This window comes from Cervus elaphus, chromosome X, assembly GCF_910594005.1.
Source record: "Cervus elaphus chromosome X, mCerEla1.1, whole genome shotgun sequence".
Lineage (NCBI taxonomy): Eukaryota > Metazoa > Chordata > Mammalia > Artiodactyla > Cervidae > Cervus > Cervus elaphus.
Window position 1 is genome coordinate 89,628,882 of NC_057848.1, and position 7,559 is coordinate 89,636,440.

Below are 7,559 nucleotides of genomic sequence, written 5' to 3' on the forward strand. Positions count from 1 at the left end.
ATATCAGCCTTTGCTGGTGGCATTCAGCCTTGATTTCTACTAAGTTAATTTTTCATTCATTAAATTTCATTTTTCATTTAAAATTTTTATTTTTAATTTCATGGATGGATCAATACTTGAAACCTAATTTAGTTCATACTCAATAATACATTTTATTATGCAACAATAACTATTTTAGCTTTTGTCAATTTTCTTTTATATTGATTAATAGTCACAGTCATAATCATTATATTTATTGGTTATATTTCTTTTTTTTTTTTTTTTTTTTTTCTGTCATGGTCTCTCAGTCACGGTCCTCTTCATCTCCCTGCTATTGAGTCCACAGTGGAGGGTCAGAAGGATCTATTGGAATCGCATCACTGAGATGGTTATATTTCTTAAGGTTAAGAACATAAACAGCGGAATCCAAACATCCATAGGACCAGATGATAAGATCAAATCTTCCCAAGAGTCTTCTAAATTGAGACCTGAGGATGAGCAAGAGTTTGCCAGGTAAAGGTAAAAATGGGGTTGGGGGTGGGGCATGTAAAGAGACTTCCAATCAAAGACCAAAGAGGTGAATAAAAGCATGATGTGTCATAAATTTTGGTATTGGAATTTTTCTTGTAATTTTTCTCTCACCTCTTATTTTCTTCTTCTTCCCTATCTGTTAATACCTTTAGCCTGTTATAAAACAAATTCAATTTATATTTGAAAGAGATGACAACTTTTATTTTTATTTGTCTAATGCATATATTGCATAAAAATAGATGTTCGTGGTTACTCCATAAGCTAAAGTAGACATTTGAAATATGCTAGAGATAGATAAGATTAAGTGGAGAGCATGAGGTAGATGATCTGCCATGATTCTGGTAGGTTGTTATTAAGTAAATACAAAGAGGATAAAGCCACATCATATGAAGCATTTAATTTGCATGTGTCCTCTGTTTTAAATAAATATAGCTAAACTTAAGCCTTCAATTTTGTGCATAGGGCTTTGAGTTAAATAATCGTTGTTATACTATTCTCTTTTCTTATTAAAATGAAGATGAATAAATACAGAACTCTTATCCTATGGTTAATGATTACTTTGGTGATCTCAATCAAATATCTTTAAACAGGAATGTAAGTACTACTACCACAGTTCAATCTGAAGCTAAACTCGTATTTTGCTGAATGTGGCACTGTTAATAGAATTTTAACACATATAAGTAAATATCAAAATACATTTAAATTCATTATTGTCAAAAGCCTATTATGATTGCTGCTTACTTGTAAGTGAACTAAACGGAAGATTCTATGTCTAAAATTTTGTGACAAGACAGGAGGGTTAGATAAAAAATTAAGTGAAATTTTATCATGTGCTCAGATAGAATCAAGCATTCTTTTTCATAGTTATCTTTTTTTTTAAGCCAAAACAGTCTATAAGTCCATATACAGGAAGGCTATGTTTGAATAAAGCAAGGTTCTTTTTTTTGTTATGCCCTTAGACTAGATGGAATTCAGATATGCTATTTTGCTTTGATAGCCTCTAAACCTGATCATCAGGTCTACATCCTCTATATCGGACAAGTGGAAAATCCAATGATTTAAATAGCATAAAACCCTTTAGTGCTGTTCTCCCTTAAGCTGTAGATTTAATAAGTGACTCTACAGCTTTTCTATATTCTATATGACTTCTGTACACATCCAGAGGACACTGCTTACTCTGCAACAACTTCTCTGAGCACCATAAGATTTTGTGATGCATACCTGAGTCCTAAAATGGTATTCTCTTCAAGTTTATATCACAAATCCCAGATGGCTTGACTTAATTCTATTTCACTACTATCCTCTAAAGAGAGAATGTTAAAGAAAAAGAATCCTTCATTAGAACCAAGGAGCAATGATGTTCACAAATAGAACCACACCACTTTAGTAGTCAGTTATATTTCCTCATGAGTGAGTTTTTGAGTTAGAGTCAAATTTAAAATTAAAATGATCTTGGCCCGCATGACCTTTATGAGAAGCCTAGGAGTTTCTCTTTTCTATAAGAAGAAAGAACACAATATTGGTTATATTTATGTATTAAATAAGATCTCTAGTTAAGATCACAACCTAAGAGCTATAAGACAATAGCTCTTGTCTATTTATTTTAAAAATTTAATTGTACTTTTCTTCTTGAAACAGCCTTTGAAACCTAAAGGTGAGCACCTTCTATACAGAATTGCTGCAGTATCATCCTCGCAGGGTTGTTGGTATTCCTGTTTCTGATTAAAGTTTATGTTTTCTTTAAATAGCATGAAATATACTTTGCCAGACCTCTTTAGCCTTGGTTAGAAATATATAACCACTGAAAAGTTTTCAGACAGGAAGTTGGTAATTGGGCAAGGCTTGAAAAGCCAATCAAACTCAGTCTACCTTTCCTCCTAGGGAGAACCTGGTGATTGCCATTGCAGTGAAGTAATCTCAGATGTGAATCTGAAGAGCTTGCCTAGCTTTCATTATAATCAAACAGCAGAAATAATTACTAGATACAGCTTCTGGATTCAATTCATGAAATCTTTTGAATAGAAATCCTATTCTTAAGTAAATAGAGAGGATAGTAACTTAGTAACAAAGGTTAACAGCCTAGAATTCTTATATGATCAACACAACTCTAGAATTTTCCTTAATACTAGATAGTGAGTTTTGTTTCTTTTTTGTTCTTGTCTCTTTTCATCTCCTACTTCTTTGTCTTTCACAGCGTCCCACAATAAAGTGAATTGCATTGCACCCATTTTAGTTACCATCGTCGCATGTTTTGTCATGAACTTGCATATGTTTGTTTGTTTGTTTTCCATTGGAAGACATATCATGATTAAGCCTTTGGGGAACAATACATTAAATTTTACTAAGCTCTACATCAGATGACATTGACTGGTGTTTCTTGATACATTGTTGTTGCTGCTGTTGTTCAGTTGCTGAATTGTGTCTGACTGTTTGCAACCCCATGGACTGCAGCAAGCCAGGCTTCTCTGTCCTTCACTATCTCCTGGAGTTTGCTCAAGCTAATGCCCATTGAGTTTGTGATGCTATCTAACCATCTCATGCCCTGCCACTCCTTTCTCCTTTTGCCTTCAATCTTTCTTAGCATCAGGGTCTTTTCCGATGATTCCCCTCTTTGCATCTGGTGCCCAAAGTATTGGCGCTTCAGCTTCACCAATAGTCCTTCGAATGAATATTCAGGGTTGATTTCCTTTAAGATTGACTGATTTGATCTCTTTGCTGTCCAAGGAACTCTCAAGAGTCTTCACAGCACCACAATTTGAAAGCATCAATTCTTTGGCACTCAGCCTCTGCTATGGTCCAACTCTCATGTCCATACAGGACTACTGGAAAAATAGCTTTGACTATATAGACCTTTGTCAGCAAAGTGATGTCTCTACTTTTCAATATGCTGTCTAGGTTTGTCATATCAGGTTGGTGTGAAAGTAATTGTGGTTTTGAATTGTTGAATTTTGCTGTTTGATATTGGAATATAGTCTTAAATAAATGAGGCTATGTTATAAATCATTTTAATGCACATTTTTTGCTTTTTTTTGTGAATGACATTACTTGCTGTTTATTTTATATTTATTTTAGACTATGGAAATTATGTTAGACAAAAAGCAAATTTGAATGATTTTCTTATTTGAGTTCAAAATGGCTCATAAAGCAGAGGAGACAACTCTCAACATCAACAATGCTTTTGGCCCAGGAACCTCTAACAGACTTACAGGGTAGTGGTGGTTCAAGAAGTTTTGCAAAGGAAATGAGAGCTTAGAAGATGAGGGACATAGTGGTTGGCCATAAGAATTTGACAATGACCAACTGAGAACCATCATCAAAGCTGATCCTCCTATAACTATAAGAGAAGTTGCTGAAGAACTCAATGTCAACCATTCTATGGTCATTCAGCATTGGAAGCAAACTGGAAAGGTGAAAAAAACTTTTGATGAGTGGGTGTCTCATGAGTTTACCAAAAATAAAAATAAAATAAAATAAAATGTTGTTTGAAGTATAGTCTTTCTTATTCTATGCAACAACAAGGAATTATTCCTTGATCAAATTGTGATGTGCGATGGAAAGTGGATCTTATATGACAACTGGCAATGACCAGCTTAGTGGCTTGACTGATAAGAAACTCCAAAGCACTTTCCAAAGCCAGACTTGCACCTGAAAAGGTCATGGTCAGTTTGGTGATCTGCTGCTCGTCTGATCCACTACAGCTTTCTGAATTCCAGTGAAACATTATATGTGAGAAGTATGCTCAGCAAATTGATGAGATGCACCGAAAACTGCAATTCCTTCAAACAGCATTGGTGAACAGAATAGGTCGAATTCTTCTGCATGACAATACCTGGCCGCAGGTCGCACAACCAATGCTTCACAAGTTGAACAAATTGGGCTACGGAGTTTTGCTTTATCTGCCATATTCACCTGACCTCTTTCCAACTGACAATCACTTCTTTGAGCATCTTGACAAATTTTGTAGGGAAAATGCTTCCACAACCAGCAAGAGGCAGAAAATGTACCGATTTTTACACTATAGGAATATATTTTATTTCTCATTGGCAAAAAGCGTGTTGATTGTAATGGCTCCTATTTTGACTAACAAAGATGTATTTGAGCCTAGTTATGAAGATTTAAAATTCAAAGTCTGAAACCTCTTTTTTTGTTTACTTTTTTTTTTTTTTTTTGGTTTACTTTTTTACCAATCTAAATAGCTTTCCTTCCAAGGAACAAGTATCTTTTCATTTCATGGTTGCAGTCATTGTCCATAGTGATTTTGGAGCCCAAGAAGATAAAATCTGTCCCCGTTTCCAGTTTTCCCCATCCATTTGCCATGAAGTGATGGGACCAGATGCCATGATCTTAGGTTTTTTGAAGGTTGAGTTTTAAACTAGCTTTTTCACTATCTTCTTTCACCTTCATCAAGAGACTCTTTAGCTCCTCTTCACTTTCTGCCACTAGAGTGGTATCATCTGCATATCACAGGTTGTTGATATTTCTCCTGACAATCTTGATTCCAGCTTGTATTTCATCCAGCCTGGCATTCCACATGATGTACTCTGCATAGAAGTTAAATAAGCAGCATGACAATATATAGCCTTGATGTACTCCTTTCCCAATTTTCAGCCAGTCCATTGTTCTATGTGGAGCCAGTTCATGGTTCTAACTGTTGCTTGTTGATCCACATACAGGTTTCTCAGGAGACAGGTAAGATGTTGTGATATTCTCATCACTTTAAGAATTTTCCACAGTTTGTGCATATTAACTAAATTTACACTATGCATATCTATATATATTTGCATCATTATAAATGACATTATCATTAGTGTAGGTTATAAATGTCATAGATGGTTTAATTCTTTAGATAAATATTAATGTTTGTATAATCATAATAAAAATAAATATCAAGTACAAGTAAATTATCTTTGCATATTTTGTACAAATTGCTGTTTGTAAGAAGCTGGTCACTTTTGTGTAATGTTTGAGACTCAATTCAACAAATATTCCCTGAACATTTTGTGAAAGGAATGCAAAGATAAAAAAATGATTCTCAAAAAATATACTGAGTACTGTAAACTCTATACATATGATATGCTATTAAGATTGAAAAGAGAGAAATCATATCCAATTAGGGGAATAAAAAATTTCATAGTAGAAATGTCATTTTGCATGAATTCTGAAGGATGAAACTGGCAATTGACATGTAGAAAAAGAGAGAGACATTTCACACAGAGGAAAAAGCTTGGAGGAGTGAAACCATGGTGAATGGTCAGCAACATCATGTAGTAAAATTTTATAGAAAGAGCTTTTTGAAAATACATTGGCACAACTTCGTGCTAGATTTTGCAAACCAGAGTGAGAGGTGTTTAATGACTAGAAAGGATATAGGAAGCAATTGAATATGTTTGTGTTTTTTTAGTAAAAACAGAAGAATGTTTTCAAAGTGTATTTTGGGACAACTAAATCTACAGTAAATGTGTAACACTGATTGACAGAGAGAGACCCCAAAGGAAAGGGTCTGCAGGCAAGCTAAGGCAATAGTTCAGTCAAGAGATAAAGAGCACATGAAACAGAGTAGCTGCAGTGGGGGTACACTTGAGAAATTTTAAAGTAGTAGAAACTATATTGATCCAACAACTGATTGGCTGTAGAAGATGATAAAAGGGGATAAATTAAATGATTCTGAAGTTTTAGGTTAAGATTGCTAGGGAAATGATAGATCTGTGAACTAAAAAGGAAATAAAAGAAGAAAGCTACGGGGGAGGCTTTGAAGATGGATATTGAAGGATTAATTCCTGTTTTCAACAAGTACTATGTGCAAGGATATCCAACCAGTCCATCCTAAAAGAGATCAGTCCTGGATATTCATTGGAAGGACTAATGTTGAAGCTGAAACTCCAACACTTTGGCCACTTGATGCGAAGAGCTGACTCATTGGAAAAGCCCCTGATGTTGGGAAAGATTGAGGGCAGGAGGAGAAGGGGACGACAGAGGATGAGATGGTTGGATGGCATCACCAGCTCGATGGACATGGGTTTGGGTGAACTCCAGGAGTTGGTGATGGACAGGGAGGCCCGGCGTGCTGTGGTTCATGGGGTCGCAGAGAGTCGGACATGACTGGGTGACTGAACTGAACTGATGCTTACATCTAACTGTAGATCTACTAGAAAAACTATGTCAGACAACTAATCATCCCCTAAGATAATAAACTTAAAGAAAGGAGCAAAGAGTTACAGTTCAATATTTTTACGAGTGAATATTCTATTGAAAATTTGGTAGTTTCTCCTGACAGTTCTGACTAAGGAAATGAATTAGGTTACAGAATGAAAGTTCTCAACTGAAGCTCAATACTGACTTCCAAGAAGTGCACTTTATGCTTTGGCAGAGTTGATTTTAATGGAATACTTAGGTAGATTCATATTTTAACAGTATGTAATGAAATTGCTTAGGCCTTCATTATCTAAATAGAACTGTGATTCATGTTGGCAAGTCACTAAGAGTTAGAAGGCAGAGAAATAACAACCAAGATGATGGCTATTTAATGTTTCAGTTTATAGTATGAGGGCATACTGATAATAATGATGATAGCTACTTTTAAGGCCAAGTGGCTAACAGGGCAGCCCCCAGAGCCAGACTTCTGGGTTTAAATCTCTAGCTCTGTCATTCATTGTGTATGACCTTGGGCAATTTTTAATTAACCTCTCAAGACCTCTTTTTTCTCTATCCAATGAGAATGATAGTAGTATCTACCTCATACAGGGTATTGTTTCAATTAAATGAGAGAATATATGTAAAGCAAGTATCAGTAACACTCCAGAAGCTTTTGGCTTCAGATGTGAATGTGGATTCTAGTATGATGCATGTGCTTCTCTGTGTATCTCTTGTGTCTTGAGAAAGAATAAATCAGTTTCTTTCAGTTCCATAGTATTTGGAAAAACACAAATAATTCAGTCTTCATGTTATACTTCATGTGACACTGAATGATTTAACTTCGGTTGAAGTGGTTCTTTGTTCTGCATAAATAGATAATTAACATTTATTAATCATTATATGCCAGTAACTGTTTT

The 7,559-nt window shown here is 35.1% G+C and overlaps 1 non-coding gene across 1 annotated transcript; it reads right to left on the reverse strand.

Moving 5' to 3' along the window:
* Nucleotides 1-279: 279 nt before the first annotated feature.
* On the reverse strand, nucleotides 280-365 carry LOC122691076. The gene has a single exon (XR_006340318.1). It is a non-coding gene; the product is annotated as a small nucleolar RNA SNORD62 (small nucleolar RNA).
* Between the last annotated feature and the right edge of the window lie 7,194 nt (nucleotides 366-7,559).